At 36.2% G+C, this 26992-nt stretch overlaps 38 non-coding genes across 38 annotated transcripts; all 38 read left to right on the top strand.

Moving 5' to 3' along the window:
- Nucleotides 1-416: 416 nt before the first annotated feature.
- Nucleotides 417-488, top strand: TRNAD-GUC (transfer RNA aspartic acid (anticodon GUC)). The gene has a single exon. It is a non-coding gene; the product is annotated as a tRNA-Asp (tRNA).
- A 598-nt stretch (nt 489-1086) lies between these two features.
- TRNAD-GUC (transfer RNA aspartic acid (anticodon GUC)) lies at nt 1087-1159 on the top strand. The gene has a single exon. It is a non-coding gene; the product is annotated as a tRNA-Asp (tRNA).
- A 620-nt stretch (nt 1160-1779) lies between these two features.
- Nucleotides 1780-1851, top strand: TRNAD-GUC (transfer RNA aspartic acid (anticodon GUC)). Its single transcript has one exon. It is a non-coding gene; the product is annotated as a tRNA-Asp (tRNA).
- Nucleotides 1852-2443: 592 nt separating this feature from the next.
- TRNAD-GUC (transfer RNA aspartic acid (anticodon GUC)) lies at nt 2444-2515 on the top strand. The gene has a single exon. It is a non-coding gene; the product is annotated as a tRNA-Asp (tRNA).
- A 594-nt stretch (nt 2516-3109) lies between these two features.
- TRNAD-GUC (transfer RNA aspartic acid (anticodon GUC)) lies at nt 3110-3181 on the top strand. Its single transcript has one exon. It is a non-coding gene; the product is annotated as a tRNA-Asp (tRNA).
- A 594-nt stretch (nt 3182-3775) lies between these two features.
- On the top strand, nt 3776-3848 carry TRNAD-GUC (transfer RNA aspartic acid (anticodon GUC)). Its single transcript has one exon. It is a non-coding gene; the product is annotated as a tRNA-Asp (tRNA).
- Nucleotides 3849-4468: 620 nt separating this feature from the next.
- TRNAD-GUC (transfer RNA aspartic acid (anticodon GUC)) lies at nt 4469-4540 on the top strand. The gene has a single exon. It is a non-coding gene; the product is annotated as a tRNA-Asp (tRNA).
- Nucleotides 4541-5134: 594 nt separating this feature from the next.
- TRNAD-GUC (transfer RNA aspartic acid (anticodon GUC)) lies at nt 5135-5206 on the top strand. Its single transcript has one exon. It is a non-coding gene; the product is annotated as a tRNA-Asp (tRNA).
- Nucleotides 5207-5800: 594 nt separating this feature from the next.
- TRNAD-GUC (transfer RNA aspartic acid (anticodon GUC)) lies at nt 5801-5873 on the top strand. The gene has a single exon. It is a non-coding gene; the product is annotated as a tRNA-Asp (tRNA).
- Nucleotides 5874-6493: 620 nt separating this feature from the next.
- TRNAD-GUC (transfer RNA aspartic acid (anticodon GUC)) lies at nt 6494-6565 on the top strand. The gene has a single exon. It is a non-coding gene; the product is annotated as a tRNA-Asp (tRNA).
- A 598-nt stretch (nt 6566-7163) lies between these two features.
- On the top strand, nt 7164-7236 carry TRNAD-GUC (transfer RNA aspartic acid (anticodon GUC)). The gene has a single exon. It is a non-coding gene; the product is annotated as a tRNA-Asp (tRNA).
- Nucleotides 7237-7852: 616 nt separating this feature from the next.
- Nucleotides 7853-7924, top strand: TRNAD-GUC (transfer RNA aspartic acid (anticodon GUC)). The gene has a single exon. It is a non-coding gene; the product is annotated as a tRNA-Asp (tRNA).
- A 1287-nt stretch (nt 7925-9211) lies between these two features.
- Nucleotides 9212-9283, top strand: TRNAD-GUC (transfer RNA aspartic acid (anticodon GUC)). The gene has a single exon. It is a non-coding gene; the product is annotated as a tRNA-Asp (tRNA).
- Nucleotides 9284-9875: 592 nt separating this feature from the next.
- TRNAD-GUC (transfer RNA aspartic acid (anticodon GUC)) lies at nt 9876-9947 on the top strand. Its single transcript has one exon. It is a non-coding gene; the product is annotated as a tRNA-Asp (tRNA).
- Nucleotides 9948-10541: 594 nt separating this feature from the next.
- TRNAD-GUC (transfer RNA aspartic acid (anticodon GUC)) lies at nt 10542-10613 on the top strand. The gene has a single exon. It is a non-coding gene; the product is annotated as a tRNA-Asp (tRNA).
- A 594-nt stretch (nt 10614-11207) lies between these two features.
- On the top strand, nt 11208-11279 carry TRNAD-GUC (transfer RNA aspartic acid (anticodon GUC)). Its single transcript has one exon. It is a non-coding gene; the product is annotated as a tRNA-Asp (tRNA).
- Nucleotides 11280-11874: 595 nt separating this feature from the next.
- Nucleotides 11875-11946, top strand: TRNAD-GUC (transfer RNA aspartic acid (anticodon GUC)). The gene has a single exon. It is a non-coding gene; the product is annotated as a tRNA-Asp (tRNA).
- Nucleotides 11947-12540: 594 nt separating this feature from the next.
- Nucleotides 12541-12613, top strand: TRNAD-GUC (transfer RNA aspartic acid (anticodon GUC)). Its single transcript has one exon. It is a non-coding gene; the product is annotated as a tRNA-Asp (tRNA).
- Nucleotides 12614-13233: 620 nt separating this feature from the next.
- On the top strand, nt 13234-13305 carry TRNAD-GUC (transfer RNA aspartic acid (anticodon GUC)). Its single transcript has one exon. It is a non-coding gene; the product is annotated as a tRNA-Asp (tRNA).
- Nucleotides 13306-13899: 594 nt separating this feature from the next.
- Nucleotides 13900-13971, top strand: TRNAD-GUC (transfer RNA aspartic acid (anticodon GUC)). The gene has a single exon. It is a non-coding gene; the product is annotated as a tRNA-Asp (tRNA).
- A 594-nt stretch (nt 13972-14565) lies between these two features.
- TRNAD-GUC (transfer RNA aspartic acid (anticodon GUC)) lies at nt 14566-14638 on the top strand. The gene has a single exon. It is a non-coding gene; the product is annotated as a tRNA-Asp (tRNA).
- A 620-nt stretch (nt 14639-15258) lies between these two features.
- Nucleotides 15259-15330, top strand: TRNAD-GUC (transfer RNA aspartic acid (anticodon GUC)). Its single transcript has one exon. It is a non-coding gene; the product is annotated as a tRNA-Asp (tRNA).
- A 594-nt stretch (nt 15331-15924) lies between these two features.
- On the top strand, nt 15925-15996 carry TRNAD-GUC (transfer RNA aspartic acid (anticodon GUC)). The gene has a single exon. It is a non-coding gene; the product is annotated as a tRNA-Asp (tRNA).
- A 1287-nt stretch (nt 15997-17283) lies between these two features.
- TRNAD-GUC (transfer RNA aspartic acid (anticodon GUC)) lies at nt 17284-17355 on the top strand. The gene has a single exon. It is a non-coding gene; the product is annotated as a tRNA-Asp (tRNA).
- A 592-nt stretch (nt 17356-17947) lies between these two features.
- Nucleotides 17948-18019, top strand: TRNAD-GUC (transfer RNA aspartic acid (anticodon GUC)). Its single transcript has one exon. It is a non-coding gene; the product is annotated as a tRNA-Asp (tRNA).
- A 594-nt stretch (nt 18020-18613) lies between these two features.
- On the top strand, nt 18614-18685 carry TRNAD-GUC (transfer RNA aspartic acid (anticodon GUC)). Its single transcript has one exon. It is a non-coding gene; the product is annotated as a tRNA-Asp (tRNA).
- A 594-nt stretch (nt 18686-19279) lies between these two features.
- TRNAD-GUC (transfer RNA aspartic acid (anticodon GUC)) lies at nt 19280-19351 on the top strand. The gene has a single exon. It is a non-coding gene; the product is annotated as a tRNA-Asp (tRNA).
- A 594-nt stretch (nt 19352-19945) lies between these two features.
- TRNAD-GUC (transfer RNA aspartic acid (anticodon GUC)) lies at nt 19946-20017 on the top strand. The gene has a single exon. It is a non-coding gene; the product is annotated as a tRNA-Asp (tRNA).
- A 594-nt stretch (nt 20018-20611) lies between these two features.
- Nucleotides 20612-20684, top strand: TRNAD-GUC (transfer RNA aspartic acid (anticodon GUC)). The gene has a single exon. It is a non-coding gene; the product is annotated as a tRNA-Asp (tRNA).
- Nucleotides 20685-21304: 620 nt separating this feature from the next.
- On the top strand, nt 21305-21376 carry TRNAD-GUC (transfer RNA aspartic acid (anticodon GUC)). Its single transcript has one exon. It is a non-coding gene; the product is annotated as a tRNA-Asp (tRNA).
- A 594-nt stretch (nt 21377-21970) lies between these two features.
- Nucleotides 21971-22042, top strand: TRNAD-GUC (transfer RNA aspartic acid (anticodon GUC)). Its single transcript has one exon. It is a non-coding gene; the product is annotated as a tRNA-Asp (tRNA).
- Nucleotides 22043-22636: 594 nt separating this feature from the next.
- TRNAD-GUC (transfer RNA aspartic acid (anticodon GUC)) lies at nt 22637-22709 on the top strand. Its single transcript has one exon. It is a non-coding gene; the product is annotated as a tRNA-Asp (tRNA).
- A 620-nt stretch (nt 22710-23329) lies between these two features.
- On the top strand, nt 23330-23401 carry TRNAD-GUC (transfer RNA aspartic acid (anticodon GUC)). Its single transcript has one exon. It is a non-coding gene; the product is annotated as a tRNA-Asp (tRNA).
- Nucleotides 23402-23995: 594 nt separating this feature from the next.
- Nucleotides 23996-24067, top strand: TRNAD-GUC (transfer RNA aspartic acid (anticodon GUC)). The gene has a single exon. It is a non-coding gene; the product is annotated as a tRNA-Asp (tRNA).
- A 598-nt stretch (nt 24068-24665) lies between these two features.
- TRNAD-GUC (transfer RNA aspartic acid (anticodon GUC)) lies at nt 24666-24738 on the top strand. The gene has a single exon. It is a non-coding gene; the product is annotated as a tRNA-Asp (tRNA).
- Nucleotides 24739-25358: 620 nt separating this feature from the next.
- TRNAD-GUC (transfer RNA aspartic acid (anticodon GUC)) lies at nt 25359-25430 on the top strand. Its single transcript has one exon. It is a non-coding gene; the product is annotated as a tRNA-Asp (tRNA).
- Nucleotides 25431-26024: 594 nt separating this feature from the next.
- On the top strand, nt 26025-26096 carry TRNAD-GUC (transfer RNA aspartic acid (anticodon GUC)). The gene has a single exon. It is a non-coding gene; the product is annotated as a tRNA-Asp (tRNA).
- A 592-nt stretch (nt 26097-26688) lies between these two features.
- Nucleotides 26689-26760, top strand: TRNAD-GUC (transfer RNA aspartic acid (anticodon GUC)). The gene has a single exon. It is a non-coding gene; the product is annotated as a tRNA-Asp (tRNA).
- The last annotated feature ends 232 nt before the right edge of the window (nt 26761-26992 follow it).

Genomic DNA, 26992 nt, shown 5'->3' with positions numbered 1-26992 from the left:
CTTACTGTTCTTTCAAAAACAATTTATCTCTAAAATACTTGGAAAATGACATGAAACAGTGGTAAAACATGGGCTGCTTATAAACTCTGTGGGACAGGGATAGAAGACAAATCGGTGTTTTTGGTTAGTACTGACCCCTGGTGGCTAATAGCTATAAGCTGCTAATGGTAAAGTGAGCTGATTATATATATATATATATATATACAGACATAAATATAGATAGATTAATTTAATTAAAAAACTTTCTTGATAAAACTGATTGTTTTTGGAAGATCATTCTGTGTTCTCCCTGTTTATGAAAAAAGATGAATTTCCCTAAGCAAAAGCAGTAGAGCTGCCTATTCCAGTTAGCTGAATTTGTCATGGGCATTCCCTATCCTCAAAGAGGTGAGGACTGTTAAACTACTGCCATTAAGTCCTCGTTAGTATAGTGGTCAGTATCCCCGCCTGTCACGCGGGAGACCGGGGTTCAATTCCCCGACGGGGAGATGATACCTTTAAGTTGCCCAACTTAATGAAAAAGATGCACTTACTCATGAAGTAAAATATAGTTGTCATTACACCTGCTTATCACGATTGAGACCAGCGTTGACTTTAGTGATAGCCAAAATGCTTACTGATGTGTTAACCGAAACTCAGAAGATGCTCTCTAAATTTCAATCTCAACTTACTGTTCTTTCAAAAACAATTTATCTCTAAAATACTTGGAAAATGACATGAAACAGTGGTAAATCATGGGCTGCTTATAAACTCTGTAGGACAGGGATAGAAGACAAATCGGTGTTTTTGGTTAGTACTGACCCCTGGTGGCTAATAGCTATAAGCTGCTAATGGTAAAGTGAGCTGATTATATATATATATATATATATATATACAGATATAAATATAGATAGATTAATTTAATTAAAAAACTTTCTTGATAAAACTGATTGTTTTTGGAAGATCATTCTGTGTTCTCCCTGTTTATGAAAAAAGATGAATTTCCCTAAGCAAAAGCAGTAGAGCTGCCTATTCCAATTAGCTGAATTTGTCATGGGCATTCCCTATCCTCAAAGAGGTGAGGACTGTTAAACTACTGCCATTAAGTCCTCGTTAGTATAGTGGTCAGTATCCCCGCCTGTCACGCGGGAGACCGGGGTTCAATTCCCCGACGGGAGATGATTCTTTTAAGTTGCCCAACTTAATGAAAAAGATGCACTTACTCATGAAGTAAAATATAGTTGTCATTACACCTGCTTATCACGATTGAGACCAGTGTTGACTTTAGTGATAGCCAAAATGCTTACTGATGTGTTAACCAAAACTCAGAAGATGCTCTCTAAATTTCAATCTCAACTTACTGTTCTTTCAAAAACAATTTATCTCTAAAATACTTGGAAAATGACATGAAACAGTGGTAAATCATGGGCTGCTTATAAACTCCGTGGGACAGGGATAGAAGACAAATCGGTGTTTTTGGTTAGTACTGACCCCTGGTGGCTAATAGCTATAAGCTGCTAATGGTAAAGTGAGCTGATTAAATATATATAAATATATATATATATATATATATATATATATATATATACAGATATAAATATAGATAGATTAATTTAATTAAAAAACTTTCTTGATAAAACTGATTGTTTTTGGAAGATCATTCTGTGTTCTCCCTGTTTATGAAAAAAGATGAATTTCCCTAAGCAAAAGCAGTAGAGCTGCCTATTCCAATTAGCTGAATTTGTCATGGGCATTCCCTATCCTCAAAGAGGTGAGGACTGTTAAACTACTGCCATTAAGTCCTCGTTAGTATAGTGGTCAGTATCCCCGCCTGTCACGCGGGAGACCGGGGTTCAATTTCCCGACGGGGAGATGATTCTTTTAAGTTGCCCAACTTAATGAAAAAGATGCACTTACTCATGAAGTAAAATATAGTTGTCATTACACCTGCTTATCACGATTGAGACCAGTGTTGACTTTAGTGATAGCCAAAATGCTTACTGATGTGTTAACCGAAACTCAGAAGATGCTCTCTAAATTTCAATCTCAACTTACTGTTCTTTCAAAAACAATTTATCTCTAAAATACTTGGAAAATGACATGAAACAGTGGTAAAACATGGGCTGCTTATAAACTCTGTGGGACAGGGATAGAAGACAAATCGGTGTTTTTGGTTAGTACTGACCCCTGGTGGCTAATAGCTATAAGCTGCTAATGGTAAAGTGAGCTGATTATATATATATATATATATACAGATATAAATATAGATAGATTAATTTAATTAAAAAACTTTCTTGATAAAACTGATTGTTTTTGGAAGATCATTCTGTGTTCTCCCTGTTTATGAAAAAAGATGAATTTCCCTAAGCAAAAGCAGTAGAGCTGCCTATTCCAGTTAGCTGAATTTGTCATGGGCATTCCCTATCCTCAAAGAGGTGAGGACTGTTAAACTACTGCCATTAAGTCCTCGTTAGTATAGTGGTCAGTATCCCCGCCTGTCACGCGGGAGACCGGGGTTCAATTCCCTGACGGGGAGATGATTCTTTTAAGTTGCCCAACTTAATGAAAAAGATGCACTTACTCATGAAGTAAAATATAGTTGTCATTACACCTGCTTATCACGATTGAGACCAGTGTTGACTTTAGTGATAGCCAAAATGCTTACTGATGTGTTAACCGAAACTCAGAAGATGCTCTCTAAATTTCAATCTCAACTTACTGTTCTTTCAAAAACAATTTATCTCTAAAATACTTGGAAAATGACATGAAACAGTGGTAAATCATGGGCTGCTTATAAACTCTGTGGGACAGGGATAGAAGACAAATCGGTGTTTTTGGTTAGTACTGACCCCTGGTGGCTAATAGCTATAAGCTGCTAATGGTAAAGTGAGCTGATTATATATATATATATATATATACAGATATAAATATAGATAGATTAATTTAATTAAAAAACTTTCTTGATAAAACTGATTGTTTTTGGAAGATCATTCTGTGTTCTCCCTGTTTATGAAAAAAGATGAATTTCCCTAAGCAAAAGCAGTAGAGCTGCCTATTCCAGTTAGCTGAATTTGTCATGGGCATTCCCTATCCTCAAAGAGGTGAGGACTGTTAAACTACTGCCATTAAGTCCTCGTTAGTATAGTGGTCAGTATCCCCGCCTGTCACGCGGGAGACCGGGGTTCAATTCCCCGACGGGGAGATGATACCTTTAAGTTGCCCAACTTAATGAAAAAGATGCACTTACTCATGAAGTAAAATATAGTTGTCATTACACCTGCTTATCACGATTGAGACCAGCGTTGACTTTAGTGATAGCCAAAATGCTTACTGATGTGTTAACCGAAACTCAGAAGATGCTCTCTAAATTTCAATCTCAACTTACTGTTCTTTCAAAAACAATTTATCTCTAAAATACTTGGAAAATGACATGAAACAGTGGTAAATCATGGGCTGCTTATAAACTCTGTAGGACAGGGATAGAAGACAAATCGGTGTTTTTGGTTAGTACTGACCCCTGGTGGCTAATAGCTATAAGCTGCTAATGGTAAAGTGAGCTGATTATATATATATATATATATATACAGATATAAATATAGATAGATTAATTTAATTAAAAAACTTTCTTGATAAAACTGATTGTTTTTGGAAGATCATTCTGTGTTCTCCCTGTTTATGAAAAAAGATGAATTTCCCTAAGCAAAAGCAGTAGAGCTGCCTATTCCAATTAGCTGAATTTGTCATGGGCATTCCCTATCCTCAAAGAGGTGAGGACTGTTAAACTACTGCCATTAAGTCCTCGTTAGTATAGTGGTCAGTATCCCCGCCTGTCACGCGGGAGACCGGGGTTCAATTCCCCGACGGGAGATGATTCTTTTAAGTTGCCCAACTTAATGAAAAAGATGCACTTACTCATGAAGTAAAATATAGTTGTCATTACACCTGCTTATCACGATTGAGACCAGTGTTGACTTTAGTGATAGCCAAAATGCTTACTGATGTGTTAACCAAAACTCAGAAGATGCTCTCTAAATTTCAATCTCAACTTACTGTTCTTTCAAAAACAATTTATCTCTAAAATACTTGGAAAATGACATGAAACAGTGGTAAATCATGGGCTGCTTATAAACTCCGTGGGACAGGGATAGAAGACAAATCGGTGTTTTTGGTTAGTACTGACCCCTGGTGGCTAATAGCTATAAGCTGCTAATGGTAAAGTGAGCTGATTAAATATATATAAATATATATATATATATATATATATATATATATATATACAGATATAAATATAGATAGATTAATTTAATTAAAAAACTTTCTTGATAAAACTGATTGTTTTTGGAAGATCATTCTGTGTTCTCCCTGTTTATGAAAAAAGATTAATTTCCCTAAGCAAAAGCAGTAGAGCTGCCTATTCCAATTAGCTGAATTTGTCATGGGCATTCCCTATCCTCAAAGAGGTGAGGACTGTTAAACTACTGCCATTAAGTCCTCGTTAGTATAGTGGTCAGTATCCCCGCCTGTCACGCGGGAGACCGGGGTTCAATTTCCCGACGGGGAGATGATTCTTTTAAGTTGCCCAACTTAATGAAAAAGATGCACTTACTCATGAAGTAAAATATAGTTGTCATTACACCTGCTTATCACGATTGAGACCAGTGTTGACTTTAGTGATAGCCAAAATGCTTACTGATGTGTTAACCGAAACTCAGAAGATGCTCTCTAAATTTCAATCTCAACTTACTGTTCTTTCAAAAACAATTTATCTCTAAAATACTTGGAAAATGACATGAAACAGTGGTAAATCATGGGCTGCTTATAAACTCTGTGGGACAGGGATAGAAGACAAATCGGTGTTTTTGGTTAGTACTGACCCCTGGTGGCTAATAGCTATAAGCTGCTAATGGTAAAGTGAGCTGATTATATATATATATATATATATACAGATATAAATATAGATAGATTAATTTAATTAAAAAACTTTCTTGATAAAACTGATTGTTTTTGGAAGATCATTCTGTGTTCTCCCTGTTTATGAAAAAAGATGAATTTCCCTAAGCAAAAGCAGTAGAGCTGCCTATTCCAGTTAGCTGAATTTGTCATGGGCATTCCCTATCCTCAAAGAGGTGAGGACTGTTAAACTACTGCCATTAAGTCCTCGTTAGTATAGTGGTCAGTATCCCCGCCTGTCACGCGGGAGACCGGGGTTCAATTCCCCGACGGGGAGATGATACCTTTAAGTTGCCCAACTTAATGAAAAAGATGCACTTACTCATGAAGTAAAATATAGTTGTCATTACACCTGCTTATCACGATTGAGACCAGCGTTGACTTTAGTGATAGCCAAAATGCTTACTGATGTGTTAACCGAAACTCAGAAGATGCTCTCTAAATTTCAATCTCAACTTACTGTTCTTTCAAAAACAATTTATCTCTAAAATACTTGGAAAATGACATGAAACAGTGGTAAATCATGGGCTGCTTATAAACTCTGTAGGACAGGGATAGAAGACAAATCGGTGTTTTTGGTTAGTACTGACCCCTGGTGGCTAATAGCTATAAGCTGCTAATGGTAAAGTGAGCTGATTATATATATATATATATATATACAGATATAAATATAGATAGATTAATTTAATTAAAAAACTTTCTTGATAAAACTGATTGTTTTTGGAAGATCATTCTGTGTTCTCCCTGTTTATGAAAAAAGATGAATTTCCCTAAGCAAAAGCAGTAGAGCTGCCTATTCCAATTAGCTGAATTTGTCATGGGCATTCCCTATCCTCAAAGAGGTGAGGACTGTTAAACTACTGCCATTAAGTCCTCGTTAGTATAGTGGTCAGTATCCCCGCCTGTCACGCGGGAGACCGGGGTTCAATTCCCCGACGGGAGATGATTCTTTTAAGTTGCCCAACTTAATGAAAAAGATGCACTTACTCATGAAGTAAAATATAGTTGTCATTACACCTGCTTATCACGATTGAGACCAGTGTTGACTTTAGTGATAGCCAAAATGCTTACTGATGTGTTAACCAAAACTCAGAAGATGCTCTCTAAATTTCAATCTCAACTTACTGTTCTTTCAAAAACAATTTATCTCTAAAATACTTGGAAAATGACATGAAACAGTGGTAAATCATGGGCTGCTTATAAACTCCGTGGGACAGGGATAGAAGACAAATCGGTGTTTTTGGTTAGTACTGACCCCTGGTGGCTAATAGCTATAAGCTGCTAATGGTAAAGTGAGCTGATTAAATATATATAAATATATATATATATATATATATATATATATATATATACAGATATAAATATAGATAGATTAATTTAATTAAAAAACTTTCTTGATAAAACTGATTGTTTTTGGAAGATCATTCTGTGTTCTCCCTGTTTATGAAAAAAGATTAATTTCCCTAAGCAAAAGCAGTAGAGCTGCCTATTCCAATTAGCTGAATTTGTCATGGGCATTCCCTATCCTCAAAGAGGTGAGGACTGTTAAACTACTGCCATTAAGTCCTCGTTAGTATAGTGGTCAGTATCCCCGCCTGTCACGCGGGAGACCGGGGTTCAATTTCCCGACGGGGAGATGATTCTTTTAAGTTGCCCAACTTAATGAAAAAGATGCACTTACTCATGAAGTAAAATATAGTTGTCATTACACCTGCTTATCACGATTGAGACCAGTGTTGACTTTAGTGATAGCCAAAATGCTTACTGATGTGTTAACCGAAACTCAGAAGATGCTCTCTAAATTTCAATCTCAACTTACTGTTCTTTCAAAAACAATTTATCTCTAAAATACTTGGAAAATGACATGAAACAGTGGTAAATCATGGGCTGCTTATAAACTCTGTAGGACAGGGATAGAAGACAAATCGGTGTTTTTGGTTAGTACTGACCCCTGGTGGCTAATAGCTATAAGCTGCTAATGGTAAAGTGAGCTGATTATATATATATATATATATATATATACAGATATAAATATAGATAGATTAATTTAATTAAAAAACTTTCTTGATAAAACTGATTGTTTTTGGAAGATCATTCTGTGTTCTCCCTGTTTATGAAAAAAGATGAATTTCCCTAAGCAAAAGCAGTAGAGCTGCCTATTCCAATTAGCTGAATTTGTCATGGGCATTCCCTATCCTCAAAGAGGTGAGGACTGTTAAACTACTGCCATTAAGTCCTCGTTAGTATAGTGGTCAGTATCCCCGCCTGTCACGCGGGAGACCGGGGTTCAATTCCCCGACGGGAGATGATTCTTTTAAGTTGCCCAACTTAATGAAAAAGATGCACTTACTCATGAAGTAAAATATAGTTGTCATTACACCTGCTTATCACGATTGAGACCAGTGTTGACTTTAGTGATAGCCAAAATGCTTACTGATGTGTTAACCAAAACTCAGAAGATGCTCTCTAAATTTCAATCTCAACTTACTGTTCTTTCAAAAACAATTTATCTCTAAAATACTTGGAAAATGACATGAAACAGTGGTAAATCATGGGCTGCTTATAAACTCCGTGGGACAGGGATAGAAGACAAATCGGTGTTTTTGGTTAGTACTGACCCCTGGTGGCTAATAGCTATAAGCTGCTAATGGTAAAGTGAGCTGATTAAATATATATAAATATATATATATATATATATATATATATATATACAGATATAAATATAGATAGATTAATTTAATTAAAAAACTTTCTTGATAAAACTGATTGTTTTTGGAAGATCATTCTGTGTTCTCCCTGTTTATGAAAAAAGATTAATTTCCCTAAGCAAAAGCAGTAGAGCTGCCTATTTCAATTAGCTGAATTGCTCATGGGCATTCCCTATCCTCAAAGAGGTGAGGACTGTTAAACTACTGCCATTAAGTCCTCGTTACTATAGTGGTCAGTATCCCCGCCTGTCACGCGGGAGACCGGGGTTCAATTCCCCGACGGGGAGATGATTCTTTTAAGTTGCCCAACTTATTGAAAAAGATGCACTTACTCATGAAGTAAAATATAGTTGTCATTACACCTGCTTATCACGATTGAGACCAGCGTTGACTTTAGTGATAGCCAAAATGCTTACTGATGTGTTAACTGAAACTCAGAAGATGCTCTCTAAATTTCAATCTCAACTTACTGTTCTTTCAAAAACAATTTATCTCTAAAATACTTGGAAAATGACATGAAACAGTGGTAAATCATGGGCTGCTTATAAACTCTGTGGGACAGGGATAGAAGACAAATCGGTGTTTTTGGTTAGTACTGACCCCTGGTGGCTAATAGCTATAAGCTGCTAATGGTAAAGTGAGCTGATTATATATATATATATATATATACAGACATAAATATAGATAGATTAATTTAATTAAAAAACTTTCTTGATAAAACTGATTGTTTTTGGAAGATCATTCTGTGTTCTCCCTGTTTATGAAAAAAGATTAATTTCCCTAAGCAAAAGCAGTAGAGCTGCCTATTTCAATTAGCTGAATTGCTCATGGGCATTCCCTATCCTCAAAGAGGTGAGGACTGTTAAACTACTGCCATTAAGTCCTCGTTACTATAGTGGTCAGTATCCCCGCCTGTCACGCGGGAGACCGGGGTTCAATTCCCCGACGGGAGATGATTCTTTTAAGTTGCCCAACTTAATGAAAAAGATGCACTTACTCATGAAGTAAAATATAGTTGTCATTACACCTGCTTATCACGATTGAGACCAGTGTTGACTTTAGTGATAGCCAAAATGCTTACTGATGTGTTAACCAAAACTCAGAAGATGCTCTCTAAATTTCAATCTCAACTTACTGTTCTTTCAAAAACAATTTATCTCTAAAATACTTGGAAAATGACATGAAACAGTGGTAAATCATGGGCTGCTTATAAACTCCGTGGGACAGGGATAGAAGACAAATCGGTGTTTTTGGTTAGTACTGACCCCTGGTGGCTAATAGCTATAAGCTGCTAATGGTAAAGTGAGCTGATTAAATATATATAAATATATATATATATATATATATATATATATATATATACAGATATAAATATAGATAGATTAATTTAATTAAAAAACTTTCTTGATAAAACTGATTGTTTTTGGAAGATCATTCTGTGTTCTCCCTGTTTATGAAAAAAGATTAATTTCCCTAAGCAAAAGCAGTAGAGCTGCCTATTCCAATTAGCTGAATTTGTCATGGGCATTCCCTATCCTCAAAGAGGTGAGGACTGTTAAACTACTGCCATTAAGTCCTCGTTAGTATAGTGGTCAGTATCCCCGCCTGTCACGCGGGAGACCGGGGTTCAATTTCCCGACGGGGAGATGATTCTTTTAAGTTGCCCAACTTAATGAAAAAGATGCACTTACTCATGAAGTAAAATATAGTTGTCATTACACCTGCTTATCACGATTGAGACCAGTGTTGACTTTAGTGATAGCCAAAATGCTTACTGATGTGTTAACCGAAACTCAGAAGATGCTCTCTAAATTTCAATCTCAACTTACTGTTCTTTCAAAAACAATTTATCTCTAAAATACTTGGAAAATGACATGAAACAGTGGTAAAACATGGGCTGCTTATAAACTCTGTGGGACAGGGATAGAAGACAAATCGGTGTTTTTGGTTAGTACTGACCCCTGGTGGCTAATAGCTATAAGCTGCTAATGGTAAAGTGAGCTGATTATATATATATATATATATACAGATATAAATATAGATAGATTAATTTAATTAAAAAACTTTCTTGATAAAACTGATTGTTTTTGGAAGATCATTCTGTGTTCTCCCTGTTTATGAAAAAAGATGAATTTCCCTAAGCAAAAGCAGTAGAGCTGCCTATTCCAGTTAGCTGAATTTGTCATGGGCATTCCCTATCCTCAAAGAGGTGAGGACTGTTAAACTACTGCCATTAAGTCCTCGTTAGTATAGTGGTCAGTATCCCCGCCTGTCACGCGGGAGACCGGGGTTCAATTCCCTGACGGGGAGATGATTCTTTTAAGTTGCCCAACTTAATGAAAAAGATGCACTTACTCATGAAGTAAAATATAGTTGTCATTACACCTGCTTATCACGATTGAGACCAGTGTTGACTTTAGTGATAGCCAAAATGCTTACTGATGTGTTAACCGAAACTCAGAAGATGCTCTCTAAATTTCAATCTCAACTTACTGTTCTTTCAAAAACAATTTATCTCTAAAATACTTGGAAAATGACATGAAACAGTGGTAAATCATGGGCTGCTTATAAACTCTGTGGGACAGGGATAGAAGACAAATCGGTGTTTTTGGTTAGTACTGACCCCTGGTGGCTAATAGCTATAAGCTGCTAATGGTAAAGTGAGCTGATTATATATATATATATATATAAAAAGATATAAATATAGATAGATTAATTTAATTAAAAAACTTTCTTGATAAAACTGATTGTTTTTGGAAGATCATTCTGTGTTCTCCCTGTTTATGAAAAAAGATGAATTTCCCTAAGCAAAAGCAGTAGAGCTGCCTATTCCAGTTAGCTGAATTTGTCATGGGCATTCCCTATCCTCAAAGAGGTGAGGACTGTTAAACTACTGCCATTAAGTCCTCGTTAGTATAGTGGTCAGTATCCCCGCCTGTCACGCGGGAGACCGGGGTTCAATTCCCCGACGGGGAGATGATACCTTTAAGTTGCCCAACTTAATGAAAAAGATGCACTTACTCATGAAGTAAAATATAGTTGTCATTACACCTGCTTATCACGATTGAGACCAGCGTTGACTTTAGTGATAGCCAAAATGCTTACTGATGTGTTAACCGAAACTCAGAAGATGCTCTCTAAATTTCAATCTCAACTTACTGTTCTTTCAAAAACAATTTATCTCTAAAATACTTGGAAAATGACATGAAACAGTGGTAAATCATGGGCTGCTTATAAACTCTGTAGGACAGGGATAGAAGACAAATCGGTGTTTTTGGTTAGTACTGACCCCTGGTGGCTAATAGCTATAAGCTGCTAATGGTAAAGTGAGCTGATTATATATATATATATATATATACAGATATAAATATAGATAGATTAATTTAATTAAAAAACTTTCTTGATAAAACTGATTGTTTTTGGAAGATCATTCTGTGTTCTCCCTGTTTATGAAAAAAGATGAATTTCCCTAAGCAAAAGCAGTAGAGCTGCCTATTCCAGTTAGCTGAATTTGTCATGGGCATTCCCTATCCTCAAAGAGGTGAGGACTGTTAAACTACTGCCATTAAGTCCTCGTTAGTATAGTGGTCAGTATCCCCGCCTGTCACGCGGGAGACCGGGGTTCAATTCCCTGACGGGGAGATGATTCTTTTAAGTTGCCCAACTTAATGAAAAAGATGCACTTACTCATGAAGTAAAATATAGTTGTCATTACACCTGCTTATCACGATTGAGACCAGTGTTGACTTTAGTGATAGCCAAAATGCTTACTGATGTGTTAACCGAAACTCAGAAGATGCTCTCTAAATTTCAATCTCAACTTACTGTTCTTTCAAAAACAATTTATCTCTAAAATACTTGGAAAATGACATGAAACAGTGGTAAATCATGGGCTGCTTATAAACTCTGTGGGACAGGGATAGAAGACAAATCGGTGTTTTTTGGTTAGTACTGACCCCTGGTGGCTAATAGCTATAAGCTGCTAATGGTAAAGTGAGCTGATTATATATATATATATATATAAAAAGATATAAATATAGATAGATTAATTTAATTAAAAAACTTTCTTGATAAAACTGATTGTTTTTGGAAGATCATTCTGTGTTCTCCCTGTTTATGAAAAAAGATGAATTTCCCTAAGCAAAAGCAGTAGAGCTGCCTATTCCAGTTAGCTGAATTTGTCATGGGCATTCCCTATCCTCAAAGAGGTGAGGACTGTTAAACTACTGCCATTAAGTCCTCGTTAGTATAGTGGTCAGTATCCCCGCCTGTCACGCGGGAGACCGGGGTTCAATTCCCCGACGGGGAGATGATACCTTTAAGTTGCCCAACTTAATGAAAAAGATGCACTTACTCATGAAGTAAAATATAGTTGTCATTACACCTGCTTATCACGATTGAGACCAGCGTTGACTTTAGTGATAGCCAAAATGCTTACTGATGTGTTAACCGAAACTCAGAAGATGCTCTCTAAATTTCAATCTCAACTTACTGTTCTTTCAAAAACAATTTATCTCTAAAATACTTGGAAAATGACATGAAACAGTGGTAAATCATGGGCTGCTTATAAACTCTGTAGGACAGGGATAGAAGACAAATCGGTGTTTTTGGTTAGTACTGACCCCTGGTGGCTAATAGCTATAAGCTGCTAATGGTAAAGTGAGCTGATTATATATATATATATATATATACAGATATAAATATAGATAGATTAATTTAATTAAAAAACTTTCTTGATAAAACTGATTGTTTTTGGAAGATCATTCTGTGTTCTCCCTGTTTATGAAAAAAGATGAATTTCCCTAAGCAAAAGCAGTAGAGCTGCCTATTCCAATTAGCTGAATTTGTCATGGGCATTCCCTATCCTCAAAGAGGTGAGGACTGTTAAACTACTGCCATTAAGTCCTCGTTAGTATAGTGGTCAGTATCCCCGCCTGTCACGCGGGAGACCGGGGTTCAATTCCCCGACGGGAGATGATTCTTTTAAGTTGCCCAACTTAATGAAAAAGATGCACTTACTCATGAAGTAAAATATAGTTGTCATTACACCTGCTTATCACGATTGAGACCAGTGTTGACTTTAGTGATAGCCAAAATGCTTACTGATGTGTTAACCAAAACTCAGAAGATGCTCTCTAAATTTCAATCTCAACTTACTGTTCTTTCAAAAACAATTTATCTCTAAAATACTTGGAAAATGACATGAAACAGTGGTAAATCATGGGCTGCTTATAAACTCCGTGGGACAGGGATAGAAGACAAATCGGTGTTTTTGGTTAGTACTGACCCCTGGTGGCTAATAGCTATAAGCTGCTAATGGTAAAGTGAGCTGATTAAATATATATAAATATATATATATATATATATATATATATATATATATACAGATATAAATATAGATAGATTAATTTAATTAAAAAACTTTCTTGATAAAACTGATTGTTTTTGGAAGATCATTCTGTGTTCTCCCTGTTTATGAAAAAAGATTAATTTCCCTAAGCAAAAGCAGTAGAGCTGCCTATTCCAATTAGCTGAATTTGTCATGGGCATTCCCTATCCTCAAAGAGGTGAGGACTGTTAAACTACTGCCATTAAGTCCTCGTTAGTATAGTGGTCAGTATCCCCGCCTGTCACGCGGGAGACCGGGGTTCAATTTCCCGACGGGGAGATGATTCTTTTAAGTTGCCCAACTTAATGAAAAAGATGCACTTACTCATGAAGTAAAATATAGTTGTCATTACACCTGCTTATCACGATTGAGACCAGTGTTGACTTTAGTGATAGCCAAAATGCTTACTGATGTGTTAACCGAAACTCAGAAGATGCTCTCTAAATTTCAATCTCAACTTACTGTTCTTTCAAAAACAATTTATCTCTAAAATACTTGGAAAATGACATGAAACAGTGGTAAATCATGGGCTGCTTATAAACTCTGTGGGACAGGGATAGAAGACAAATCGGTGTTTTTGGTTAGTACTGACCCCTGGTGGCTAATAGCTATAAGCTGCTAATGGTAAAGTGAGCTGATTATATATATATATATATATATACAGATATAAATATAGATAGATTAATTTAATTAAAAAACTTTCTTGATAAAACTGATTGTTTTTGGAAGATCATTCTGTGTTCTCCCTGTTTATGAAAAAAGATGAATTTCCCTAAGCAAAAGCAGTAGAGCTGCCTATTCCAGTTAGCTGAATTTGTCATGGGCATTCCCTATCCTCAAAGAGGTGAGGACTGTTAAACTACTGCCATTAAGTCCTCGTTAGTATAGTGGTCAGTATCCCCGCCTGTCACGCGGGAGACCGGGGTTCAATTCCCCGACGGGGAGATGATACCTTTAAGTTGCCCAACTTAATGAAAAAGATGCACTTACTCATGAAGTAAAATATAGTTGTCATTACACCTGCTTATCACGATTGAGACCAGCGTTGACTTTAGTGATAGCCAAAATGCTTACTGATGTGTTAACCGAAACTCAGAAGATGCTCTCTAAATTTCAATCTCAACTTACTGTTCTTTCAAAAACAATTTATCTCTAAAATACTTGGAAAATGACATGAAACAGTGGTAAATCATGGGCTGCTTATAAACTCTGTAGGACAGGGATAGAAGACAAATCGGTGTTTTTGGTTAGTACTGACCCCTGGTGGCTAATAGCTATAAGCTGCTAATGGTAAAGTGAGCTGATTATATATATATATATATATATACAGATATAAATATAGATAGATTAATTTAATTAAAAAACTTTCTTGATAAAACTGATTGTTTTTGGAAGATCATTCTGTGTTCTCCCTGTTTATGAAAAAAGATGAATTTCCCTAAGCAAAAGCAGTAGAGCTGCCTATTCCAATTAGCTGAATTTGTCATGGGCATTCCCTATCCTCAAAGAGGTGAGGACTGTTAAACTACTGCCATTAAGTCCTCGTTAGTATAGTGGTCAGTATCCCCGCCTGTCACGCGGGAGACCGGGGTTCAATTCCCCGACGGGAGATGATTCTTTTAAGTTGCCCAACTTAATGAAAAAGATGCACTTACTCATGAAGTAAAATATAGTTGTCATTACACCTGCTTATCACGATTGAGACCAGTGTTGACTTTAGTGATAGCCAAAATGCTTACTGATGTGTTAACCAAAACTCAGAAGATGCTCTCTAAATTTCAATCTCAACTTACTGTTCTTTCAAAAACAATTTATCTCTAAAATACTTGGAAAATGACATGAAACAGTGGTAAATCATGGGCTGCTTATAAACTCCGTGGGACAGGGATAGAAGACAAATCGGTGTTTTTGGTTAGTACTGACCCCTGGTGGCTAATAGCTATAAGCTGCTAATGGTAAAGTGAGCTGATTAAATATATATAAATATATATATATATATATATATATATATATATATATACAGATATAAATATAGATAGATTAATTTAATTAAAAAACTTTCTTGATAAAACTGATTGTTTTTGGAAGATCATTCTGTGTTCTCCCTGTTTATGAAAAAAGATTAATTTCCCTAAGCAAAAGCAGTAGAGCTGCCTATTCCAATTAGCTGAATTTGTCATGGGCATTCCCTATCCTCAAAGAGGTGAGGACTGTTAAACTACTGCCATTAAGTCCTCGTTAGTATAGTGGTCAGTATCCCCGCCTGTCACGCGGGAGACCGGGGTTCAATTTCCCGACGGGGAGATGATTCTTTTAAGTTGCCCAACTTAATGAAAAAGATGCACTTACTCATGAAGTAAAATATAGTTGTCATTACACCTGCTTATCACGATTGAGACCAGTGTTGACTTTAGTGATAGCCAAAATGCTTACTGATGTGTTAACCGAAACTCAGAAGATGCTCTCTAAATTTCAATCTCAACTTACTGTTCTTTCAAAAACAATTTATCTCTAAAATACTTGGAAAATGACATGAAACAGTGGTAAAACATGGGCTGCTTATAAACTCTGTGGGACAGGGATAGAAGACAAATCGGTGTTTTTGGTTAGTACTGACCCCTGGTGGCTAATAGCTATAAGCTGCTAATGGTAAAGTGAGCTGATTATATATATATATATATATATACAGACATAAATATAGATAGATTAATTTAATTAAAAAACTTTCTTGATAAAACTGATTGTTTTTGGAAGATCATTCTGTGTTCTCCCTGTTTATGAAAAAAGATGAATTTCCCTAAGCAAAAGCAGTAGAGCTGCCTATTCCAGTTAGCTGAATTTGTCATGGGCATTCCCTATCCTCAAAGAGGTGAGGACTGTTAAACTACTGCCATTAAGTCCTCGTTAGTATAGTGGTCAGTATCCCCGCCTGTCACGCGGGAGACCGGGGTTCAATTCCCCGACGGGGAGATGATACCTTTAAGTTGCCCAACTTAATGAAAAAGATGCACTTACTCATGAAGTAAAATATAGTTGTCATTACACCTGCTTATCACGATTGAGACCAGTGTTGACTTTAGTGATAGCCAAAATGCTTACTGATGTGTTAACCGAAACTCAGAAGATGCTCTCTAAATTTCAATCTCAACTTACTGTTCTTTCAAAAACAATTTATCTCTAAAATACTTGGAAAATGACATGAAACAGTGGTAAAACATGGGCTGCTTATAAACTCTGTGGGACAGGGATAGAAGACAAATCGGTGTTTTTGGTTAGTACTGACCCCTGGTGGCTAATAGCTATAAGCTGCTAATGGTAAAGTGAGCTGATTATATATATATATATATATATACAGACATAAATATAGATAGATTAATTTAATTAAAAAACTTTCTTGATAAAACTGATTGTTTTTGGAAGATCATTCTGTGTTCTCCCTGTTTATGAAAAAAGATTAATTTCCCTAAGCAAAAGCAGTAGAGCTGCCTATTTCAATTAGCTGAATTGCTCATGGGCATTCCCTATCCTCAAAGAGGTGAGGACTGTTAAACTACTGCCATTAAGTCCTCGTTACTATAGTGGTCAGTATCCCCGCCTGTCACGCGGGAGACCGGGGTTCAATTCCCCGACGGGAGATGATTCTTTTAAGTTGCCCAACTTAATGAAAAAGATGCACTTACTCATGAAGTAAAATATAGTTGTCATTACACCTGCTTATCACGATTGAGACCAGTGTTGACTTTAGTGATAGCCAAAATGCTTACTGATGTGTTAACCAAAACTCAGAAGATGCTCTCTAAATTTCAATCTCAACTTACTGTTCTTTCAAAAACAATTTATCTCTAAAATACTTGGAAAATGACATGAAACAGTGGTAAATCATGGGCTGCTTATAAACTCCGTGGGACAGGGATAGAAGACAAATCGGTGTTTTTGGTTAGTACTGACCCCTGGTGGCTAATAGCTATAAGCTGCTAATGGTAAAGTGAGCTGATTAAATATATATAAATATATATATATATATATATATATATATATATATATACAGATATAAATATAGATAGATTAATTTAATTAAAAAACTTTCTTGATAAAACTGATTGTTTTTGGAAGATCATTCTGTGTTCTCCCTGTTTATGAAAAAAGATTAATTTCCCTAAGCAAAAGCAGTAGAGCTGCCTATTCCAATTAGCTGAATTTGTCATGGGCATTCCCTATCCTCAAAGAGGTGAGGACTGTTAAACTACTGCCATTAAGTCCTCGTTAGTATAGTGGTCAGTATCCCCGCCTGTCACGCGGGAGACCGGGGTTCAATTTCCCGACGGGGAGATGATTCTTTTAAGTTGCCCAACTTAATGAAAAAGATGCACTTACTCATGAAGTAAAATATAGTTGTCATTACACCTGCTTATCACGATTGAGACCAGTGTTGACTTTAGTGATAGCCAAAATGCTTACTGATGTGTTAACCGAAACTCAGAAGATGCTCTCTAAATTTCAATCTCAACTTACTGTTCTTTCAAAAACAATTTATCTCTAAAATACTTGGAAAATGACATGAAACAGTGGTAAAACATGGGCTGCTTATAAACTCTGTGGGACAGGGATAGAAGACAAATCGGTGTTTTTGGTTAGTACTGACCCCTGGTGGCTAATAGCTATAAGCTGCTAATGGTAAAGTGAGCTGATTATATATATATATATATATACAGATATAAATATAGATAGATTAATTTAATTAAAAAACTTTCTTGATAAAACTGATTGTTTTTGGAAGATCATTCTGTGTTCTCCCTGTTTATGAAAAAAGATGAATTTCCCTAAGCAAAAGCAGTAGAGCTGCCTATTCCAGTTAGCTGAATTTGTCATGGGCATTCCCTATCCTCAAAGAGGTGAGGACTGTTAAACTACTGCCATTAAGTCCTCGTTAGTATAGTGGTCAGTATCCCCGCCTGTCACGCGGGAGACCGGGGTTCAATTCCCTGACGGGGAGATGATTCTTTTAAGTTGCCCAACTTAATGAAAAAGATGCACTTACTCATGAAGTAAAATATAGTTGTCATTACACCTGCTTATCACGATTGAGACCAGTGTTGACTTTAGTGATAGCCAAAATGCTTACTGATGTGTTAACCGAAACTCAGAAGATGCTCTCTAAATTTCAATCTCAACTTACTGTTCTTTCAAAAACAATTTATCTCTAAAATACTTGGAAAATGACATGAAACAGTGGTAAATCATGGGCTGCTTATAAACTCTGTGGGACAGGGATAGAAGACAAATCGGTGTTTTTGGTTAGTACTGACCCCTGGTGGCTAATAGCTATAAGCTGCTAATGGTAAAGTGAGCTGATTATATATATATATATATATAAAAAGATATAAATATAGATAGATTAATTTAATTAAAAAACTTTCTTGATAAAACTGATTGTTTTTGGAAGATCATTCTGTGTTCTCCCTGTTTATGAAAAAAGATGAATTTCCCTAAGCAAAAGCAGTAGAGCTGCCTATTCCAGTTAGCTGAATTTGTCATGGGCATTCCCTATCCTCAAAGAGGTGAGGACTGTTAAACTACTGCCATTAAGTCCTCGTTAGTATAGTGGTCAGTATCCCCGCCTGTCACGCGGGAGACCGGGGTTCAATTCCCCGACGGGGAGATGATACCTTTAAGTTGCCCAACTTAATGAAAAAGATGCACTTACTCATGAAGTAAAATATAGTTGTCATTACACCTGCTTATCACGATTGAGACCAGCGTTGACTTTAGTGATAGCCAAAATGCTTACTGATGTGTTAACCGAAACTCAGAAGATGCTCTCTAAATTTCAATCTCAACTTACTGTTCTTTCAAAAACAATTTATCTCTAAAATACTTGGAAAATGACATGAAACAGTGGTAAATCATGGGCTGCTTATAAACTCTGTAGGACAGGGATAGAAGACAAATCGGTGTTTTTGGTTAGTACTGACCCCTGGTGGCTAATAGCTATAAGCTGCTAATGGTAAAGTGAGCTGATTATATATATATATATATATATACAGATATAAATATAGATAGATTAATTTAATTAAAAAACTTTCTTGATAAAACTGATTGTTTTTGGAAGATCATTCTGTGTTCTCCCTGTTTATGAAAAAAGATGAATTTCCCTAAGCAAAAGCAGTAGAGCTGCCTATTCCAGTTAGCTGAATTTGTCATGGGCATTCCCTATCCTCAAAGAGGTGAGGACTGTTAAACTACTGCCATTAAGTCCTCGTTAGTATAGTGGTCAGTATCCCCGCCTGTCACGCGGGAGACCGGGGTTCAATTCCCTGACGGGGAGATGATTCTTTTAAGTTGCCCAACTTAATGAAAAAGATGCACTTACTCATGAAGTAAAATATAGTTGTCATTACACCTGCTTATCACGATTGAGACCAGTGTTGACTTTAGTGATAGCCAAAATGCTTACTGATGTGTTAACCGAAACTCAGAAGATGCTCTCTAAATTTCAATCTCAACTTACTGTTCTTTCAAAAACAATTTATCTCTAAAATACTTGGAAAATGACATGAAACAGTGGTAAATCATGGGCTGCTTATAAACTCTGTGGGACAGGGATAGAAGACAAATCGGTGTTTTTGGTTAGTACTGACCCCTGGTGGCTAATAGCTATAAGCTGCTAATGGTAAAGTGAGCTGATTATATATATATATATATATAAAAAGATATAAATATAGATAGATTAATTTAATTAAAAAACTTTCTTGATAAAACTGATTGTTTTTGGAAGATCATTCTGTGTTCTCCCTGTTTATGAAAAAAGATGAATTTCCCTAAGCAAAAGCAGTAGAGCTGCCTATTCCAGTTAGCTGAATTTGTCATGGGCATTCCCTATCCTCAAAGAGGTGAGGACTGTTAAACTACTGCCATTAAGTCCTCGTTAGTATAGTGGTCAGTATCCCCGCCTGTCACGCGGGAGACCGGGGTTCAATTCCCCGACGGGGAGATGATACCTTTAAGTTGCCCAACTTAATGAAAAAGATGCACTTACTCATGAAGTAAAATATAGTTGTCATTACACCTGCTTATCACGATTGAGACCAGCGTTGACTTTAGTGATAGCCAAAATGCTTACTGATGTGTTAACCGAAACTCAGAAGATGCTCTCTAAATTTCAATCTCAACTTACTGTTCTTTCAAAAACAATTTATCTCTAAAATACTTGGAAAATGACATGAAACAGTGGTAAATCATGGGCTGCTTATAAACTCTGTAGGACAGGGATAGAAGACAAATCGGTGTTTTTGGTTAGTACTGACCCCTGGTGGCTAATAGCTATAAGCTGCTAATGGTAAAGTGAGCTGATTATATATATATATATATATATACAGATATAAATATAGATAGATTAATTTAATTAAAAAACTTTCTTGATAAAACTGATTGTTTTTGGAAGATCATTCTGTGTTCTCCCTGTTTATGAAAAAAGATGAATTTCCCTAAGCAAAAGCAGTAGAGCTGCCTATTCCAATTAGCTGAATTTGTCATGGGCATTCCCTATCCTCAAAGAGGTGAGGACTGTTAAACTACTGCCATTAAGTCCTCGTTAGTATAGTGGTCAGTATCCCCGCCTGTCACGCGGGAGACCGGGGTTCAATTCCCCGACGGGAGATGATTCTTTTAAGTTGCCCAACTTAATGAAAAAGATGCACTTACTCATGAAGTAAAATATAGTTGTCATTACACCTGCTTATCACGATTGAGACCAGTGTTGACTTTAGTGATAGCCAAAATGCTTACTGATGTGTTAACCAAAACTCAGAAGATGCTCTCTAAATTTCAATCTCAACTTACTGTTCTTTCAAAAACAATTTATCTCTAAAATACTTGGAAAATGACATGAAACAGTGGTAAATCATGGGCTGCTTATAAACTCCGTGGGACAGGGATAGAAGACAAATCGGTGTTTTTGGTTAGTACTGACCCCTGGTGGCTAATAGCTATAAGCTGCTAATGGTAAAGTGAGCTGATTAAATATATATAAATATATATATATATATATATATATATATATATATATACAGATATAAATATAGATAGATTAATTTAATTAAAAAACTTTCTTGATAAAACTGATTGTTTTTGGAAGATCATTCTGTGTTCTCCCTGTTTATGAAAAAAGATTAATTTCCCTAAGCAAAAGCAGTAGAGCTGCCTATTCCAATTAGCTGAATTTGTCATGGGCATTCCCTATCCTCAAAGAGGTGAGGACTGTTAAACTACTGCCATTAAGTCCTCGTTAGTATAGTGGTCAGTATCCCCGCCTGTCACGCGGGAGACCGGGGTTCAATTTCCCGACGGGGAGATGATTCTTTTAAGTTGCCCAACTTAATGAAAAAGATGCACTTACTCATGAAGTAAAATATAGTTGTCATTACACCTGCTTATCACGATTGAGACCAGTGTTGACTTTAGTGATAGCCAAAATGCTTACTGATGTGTTAACCGAAACTCAGAAGATGCTCTCTAAATTTCAATCTCAACTTACTGTTCTTTCAAAAACAATTTATCTCTAAAATACTTGGAAAATGACATGAAACAGTGGTAAATCATGGGCTGCTTATAAACTCTGTGGGACAGGGATAGAAGACAAATCGGTGTTTTTGGTTAGTACTGACCCCTGGTGGCTAATAGCTATAAGCTGCTAATGGTAAAGTGAGCTGATTATATATATATATATATATATACAGATATAAATATAGATAGATTAATTTAATTAAAAAACTTTCTTGATAAAACTGATTGTTTTTGGAAGATCATTCTGTGTTCTCCCTGTTTATGAAAAAAGATGAATTTCCCTAAGCAAAAGCAGTAGAGCTGCCTATTCCAGTTAGCTGAATTTGTCATGGGCATTCCCTATCCTCAAAGAGGTGAGGACTGTTAAACTACTGCCATTAAGTCCTCGTTAGTATAGTGGTCAGTATCCCCGCCTGTCACGCGGGAGACCGGGGTTCAATTCCCCGACGGGGAGATGATACCTTTAAGTTGCCCAACTTAATGAAAAAGATGCACTTACTCATGAAGTAAAATATAGTTGTCATTACACCTGCTTATCACGATTGAGACCAGCGTTGACTTTAGTGATAGCCAAAATGCTTACTGATGTGTTAACCGAAACTCAGAAGATGCTCTCTAAATTTCAATCTCAACTTACTGTTCTTTCAAAAACAATTTATCTCTAAAATACTTGGAAAATGACATGAAACAGTGGTAAATCATGGGCTGCTTATAAACTCTGTAGGACAGGGATAGAAGACAAATCGGTGTTTTTGGTTAGTACTGACCCCTGGTGGCTAATAGCTATAAGCTGCTAATGGTAAAGTGAGCTGATTATATATATATATATATATATACAGATATAAATATAGATAGATTAATTTAATTAAAAAACTTTCTTGATAAAACTGATTGTTTTTGGAAGATCATTCTGTGTTCTCCCTGTTTATGAAAAAAGATGAATTTCCCTAAGCAAAAGCAGTAGAGCTGCCTATTCCAATTAGCTGAATTTGTCATGGGCATTCCCTATCCTCAAAGAGGTGAGGACTGTTAAACTACTGCCATTAAGTCCTCGTTAGTATAGTGGTCAGTATCCCCGCCTGTCACGCGGGAGACCGGGGTTCAATTCCCCGACGGGAGATGATTCTTTTAAGTTGCCCAACTTAATGAAAAAGATGCACTTACTCATGAAGTAAAATATAGTTGTCATTACACCTGCTTATCACGATTGAGACCAGTGTTGACTTTAGTGATAGCCAAAATGCTTACTGATGTGTTAACCAAAACTCAGAAGATGCTCTCTAAATTTCAATCTCAACTTACTGTTCTTTCAAAAACAATTTATCTCTAAAATACTTGGAAAATGACATGAAACAGTGGTAAATCATGGGCTGCTTATAAACTCCGTGGGACAGGGATAGAAGACAAATCGGTGTTTTTGGTTAGTACTGACCCCTGGTGGCTAATAGCTATAAGCTGCTAATGGTAAAGTGAGCTGATTAAATATATATAAATATATATATATATATATATATATATATATATATATACAGATATAAATATAGATAGATTAATTTAATTAAAAAACTTTCTTGATAAAACTGATTGTTTTTGGAAGATCATTCTGTGTTCTCCCTGTTTATGAAAAAAGATTAATTTCCCTAAGCAAAAGCAGTAGAGCTGCCTATTCCAATTAGCTGAATTTGTCATGGGCATTCCCTATCCTCAAAGAGGTGAGGACTGTTAAACTACTGCCATTAAGTCCTCGTTAGTATAGTGGTCAGTATCCCCGCCTGTCACGCGGGAGACCGGGGTTCAATTTCCCGACGGGGAGATGATTCTTTTAAGTTGCCCAACTTAATGAAAAAGATGCACTTACTCATGAAGTAAAATATAGTTGTCATTACACCTGCTTATCACGATTGAGACCAGTGTTGACTTTAGTGATAGCCAAAATGCTTACTGATGTGTTAACCGAAACTCAGAAGATGCTCTCTAAATTTCAATCTCAACTTACTGTTCTTTCAAAAACAATTTATCTCTAAAATACTTGGAAAATGACATGAAACAGTGGTAAAACATGGGCTGCTTATAAACTCTGTGGGACAGGGATAGAAGACAAATCGGTGTTTTTGGTTAGTACTGACCCCTGGTGGCTAATAGCTATAAGCTGCTAATGGTAAAGTGAGCTGATTATATATATATATATATATATACAGACATAAATATAGATAGATTAATTTAATTAAAAAACTTTCTTGATAAAACTGATTGTTTTTGGAAGATCATTCTGTGTTCTCCCTGTTTATGAAAAAAGATGAATTTCCCTAAGCAAAAGCAGTAGAGCTGCCTATTCCAGTTAGCTGAATTTGTCATGGGCATTCCCTATCCTCAAAGAGGTGAGGACTGTTAAACTACTGCCATTAAGTCCTCGTTAGTATAGTGGTCAGTATCCCCGCCTGTCACGCGGGAGACCGGGGTTCAATTCCCCGACGGGGAGATGATACCTTTAAGTTGCCCAACTTAATGAAAAAGATGCACTTACTCATGAAGTAAAATATAGTTGTCATTACACCTGCTTATCACGATTGAGACCAGCGTTGACTTTAGTGATAGCCAAAATGCTTACTGATGTGTTAACCGAAACTCAGAAGATGCTCTCTAAATTTCAATCTCAACTTACTGTTCTTTCAAAAACAATTTATCTCTAAAATACTTGGAAAATGACATGAAACAGTGGTAAATCATGGGCTGCTTATAAACTCTGTAGGACAGGGATAGAAGACAAATCGGTGTTTTTGGTTAGTACTGACCCCTGGTGGCTAATAGCTATAAGCTGCTAATGGTAAAGTGAGCTGATTATATATATATATATATATATATATACAGATATAAATATAGATAGATTAATTTAATTAAAAAACTTTCTTGATAAAACTGATTGTTTTTGGAAGATCATTCTGTGTTCTCCCTGTTTATGAAAAAAGATGAATTTCCCTAAGCAAAAGCAGTAGAGCTGCCTATTCCAATTAGCTGAATTTGTCATGGGCATTCCCTATCCTCAAAGAGGTGAGGACTGTTAAACTACTGCCATTAAGTCCTCGTTAGTATAGTGGTCAGTATCCCCGCCTGTCACGCGGGAGACCGGGGTTCAATTCCCCGACGGGAGATGATTCTTTTAAGTTGCCCAACTTAATGAAAAAGATGCACTTACTCATGAACTAAAATATAGTTGTCATTACACCTGCTTATCACGATTGAGACCAGTGTTGACTTTAGTGATAGCCAAAATGCTTACTGATGTGTTAACCAAAACTCAGAAGATGCTCTCTAAATTTCAATCTCAACTTACTGTTCTTTCAAAAACAATTTATCTCTAAAATACTTGGAAAATGACATGAAACAGTGGTAAATCATGGGCTGCTTATAAACTCCGTGGGACAGGGATAGAAGACAAATCGGTGTTTTTGGTTAGTACTGACCCCTGGTGGCTAATAGCTATAAGCTGCTAATGGTAAAGTGAGCTGATTAAATATATATAAATATATATATATATATATATATATATATATATATATACAGATATAAATATAGATAGATTAATTTAATTAAAAAACTTTCTTGATAAAACTGATTGTTTTTGGAAGATCATTCTGTGTTCTCCCTGTTTATGAAAAAAGATTAATTTCCCTAAGCAAAAGCAGTAGAGCTGCCTATTTCAATTAGCTGAATTGCTCATGGGCATTCCCTATCCTCAAAGAGGTGAGGACTGTTAAACTACTGCCATTAAGTCCTCGTTACTATAGTGGTCAGTATCCCCGCCTGTCACGCGGGAGACCGGGGTTCAATTCCCCGACGGGGAGATGATTCTTTTAAGTTGCCCAACTTATTGAAAAAGATGCACTTACTCATGAAGTAAAATATAGTTGTCATTACACCTGCTTATCACGATTGAGACCAGCGTTGACTTTAGTGATAGCCAAAATGCTTACTGATGTGTTAACTGAAACTCAGAAGATGCTCTCTAAATTTCAATCTCAACTTACTGTTCTTTCAAAAACAATTTATCTCTAAAATACTTGGAAAATGACATGAAACAGTGGTAAATCATGGGCTGCTTATAAACTCTGTGGGACAGGGATAGAAGACAAATCGGTGTTTTTGGTTAGTACTGACCCCTGGTGGCTAATAGCTATAAGCTGCTAATGGTAAAGTGAGCTGATTATATATATATATATATATATACAGACATAAATATAGATAGATTAATTTAATTAAAAAACTTTCTTGATAAAACTGATTGTTTTTGGAAGATCATTCTGTGTTCTCCCTGTTTATGAAAAAAGATGAATTTCCCTAAGCAAAAGCAGTAGAGCTGCCTATTCCAATTAGCTGAATTTGTCATGGGCATTCCCTATCCTCAAAGAGGTGAGGACTGTTAAACTACTGCCATTAAGTCCTCGTTAGTATAGTGGTCAGTATCCCCGCCTGTCACGCGGGAGACCGGGGTTCAATTTCCCGACGGGGAGATGATTCTTTTAAGTTGCCCAACTTAATGAAAAAGATGCACTTACTCATGAAGTAAAATATAGTTGTCATTACACCTGCTTATCACGATTGAGACCAGTGTTGACTTTAGTGATAGCCAAAATGCTTACTGATGTGTTAACCGAAACTCAGAAGATGCTCTCTAAATTTCAATCTCAACTTACTGTTCTTTCAAAAACAATTTATCTCTAAAATACTTGGAAAATGACATGAAACAGTGGTAAAACATGGGCTGCTTATAAACTCTGTGGGACAGGGATAGAAGACAAATCGGTGTTTTTGGTTAGTACTGACCCCTGGTGGCTAATAGCTATAAGCTGCTAATGGTAAAGTGAGCTGATTATATATATATATATATATACAGATATAAATATAGATAGATTAATTTAATTAAAAAACTTTCTTGATAAAACTGATTGTTTTTGGAAGATCATTCTGTGTTCTCCCTGTTTATGAAAAAAGATGAATTTCCCTAAGCAAAAGCAGTAGAGCTGCCTATTCCAGTTAGCTGAATTTGTCATGGGCATTCCCTATCCTCAAAGAGGTGAGGACTGTTAAACTACTGCCATTAAGTCCTCGTTAGTATAGTGGTCAGTATCCCCGCCTGTCACGCGGGAGACCGGGGTTCAATTCCCTGACGGGGAGATGATTCTTTTAAGTTGCCCAACTTAATGAAAAAGATGCACTTACTCATGAAGTAAAATATAGTTGTCATTACACCTGCTTATCACGATTGAGACCAGTGTTGACTTTAGTGATAGCCAAAATGCTTACTGATGTGTTAACCGAAACTCAGAAGATGCTCTCTAAATTTCAATCTCAACTTACTGTTCTTTCAAAAACAATTTATCTCTAAAATACTTGGAAAATGACATGA

Source organism: Pleurodeles waltl, unplaced genomic scaffold (genome assembly GCF_031143425.1).
Source record: "Pleurodeles waltl isolate 20211129_DDA unplaced genomic scaffold, aPleWal1.hap1.20221129 scaffold_70, whole genome shotgun sequence".
In the NCBI taxonomy this organism is placed as follows: Eukaryota; Metazoa; Chordata; class Amphibia; order Caudata; family Salamandridae; genus Pleurodeles; species Pleurodeles waltl.
This window is presented reverse-complemented; position numbering and strand designations above follow the sequence as displayed.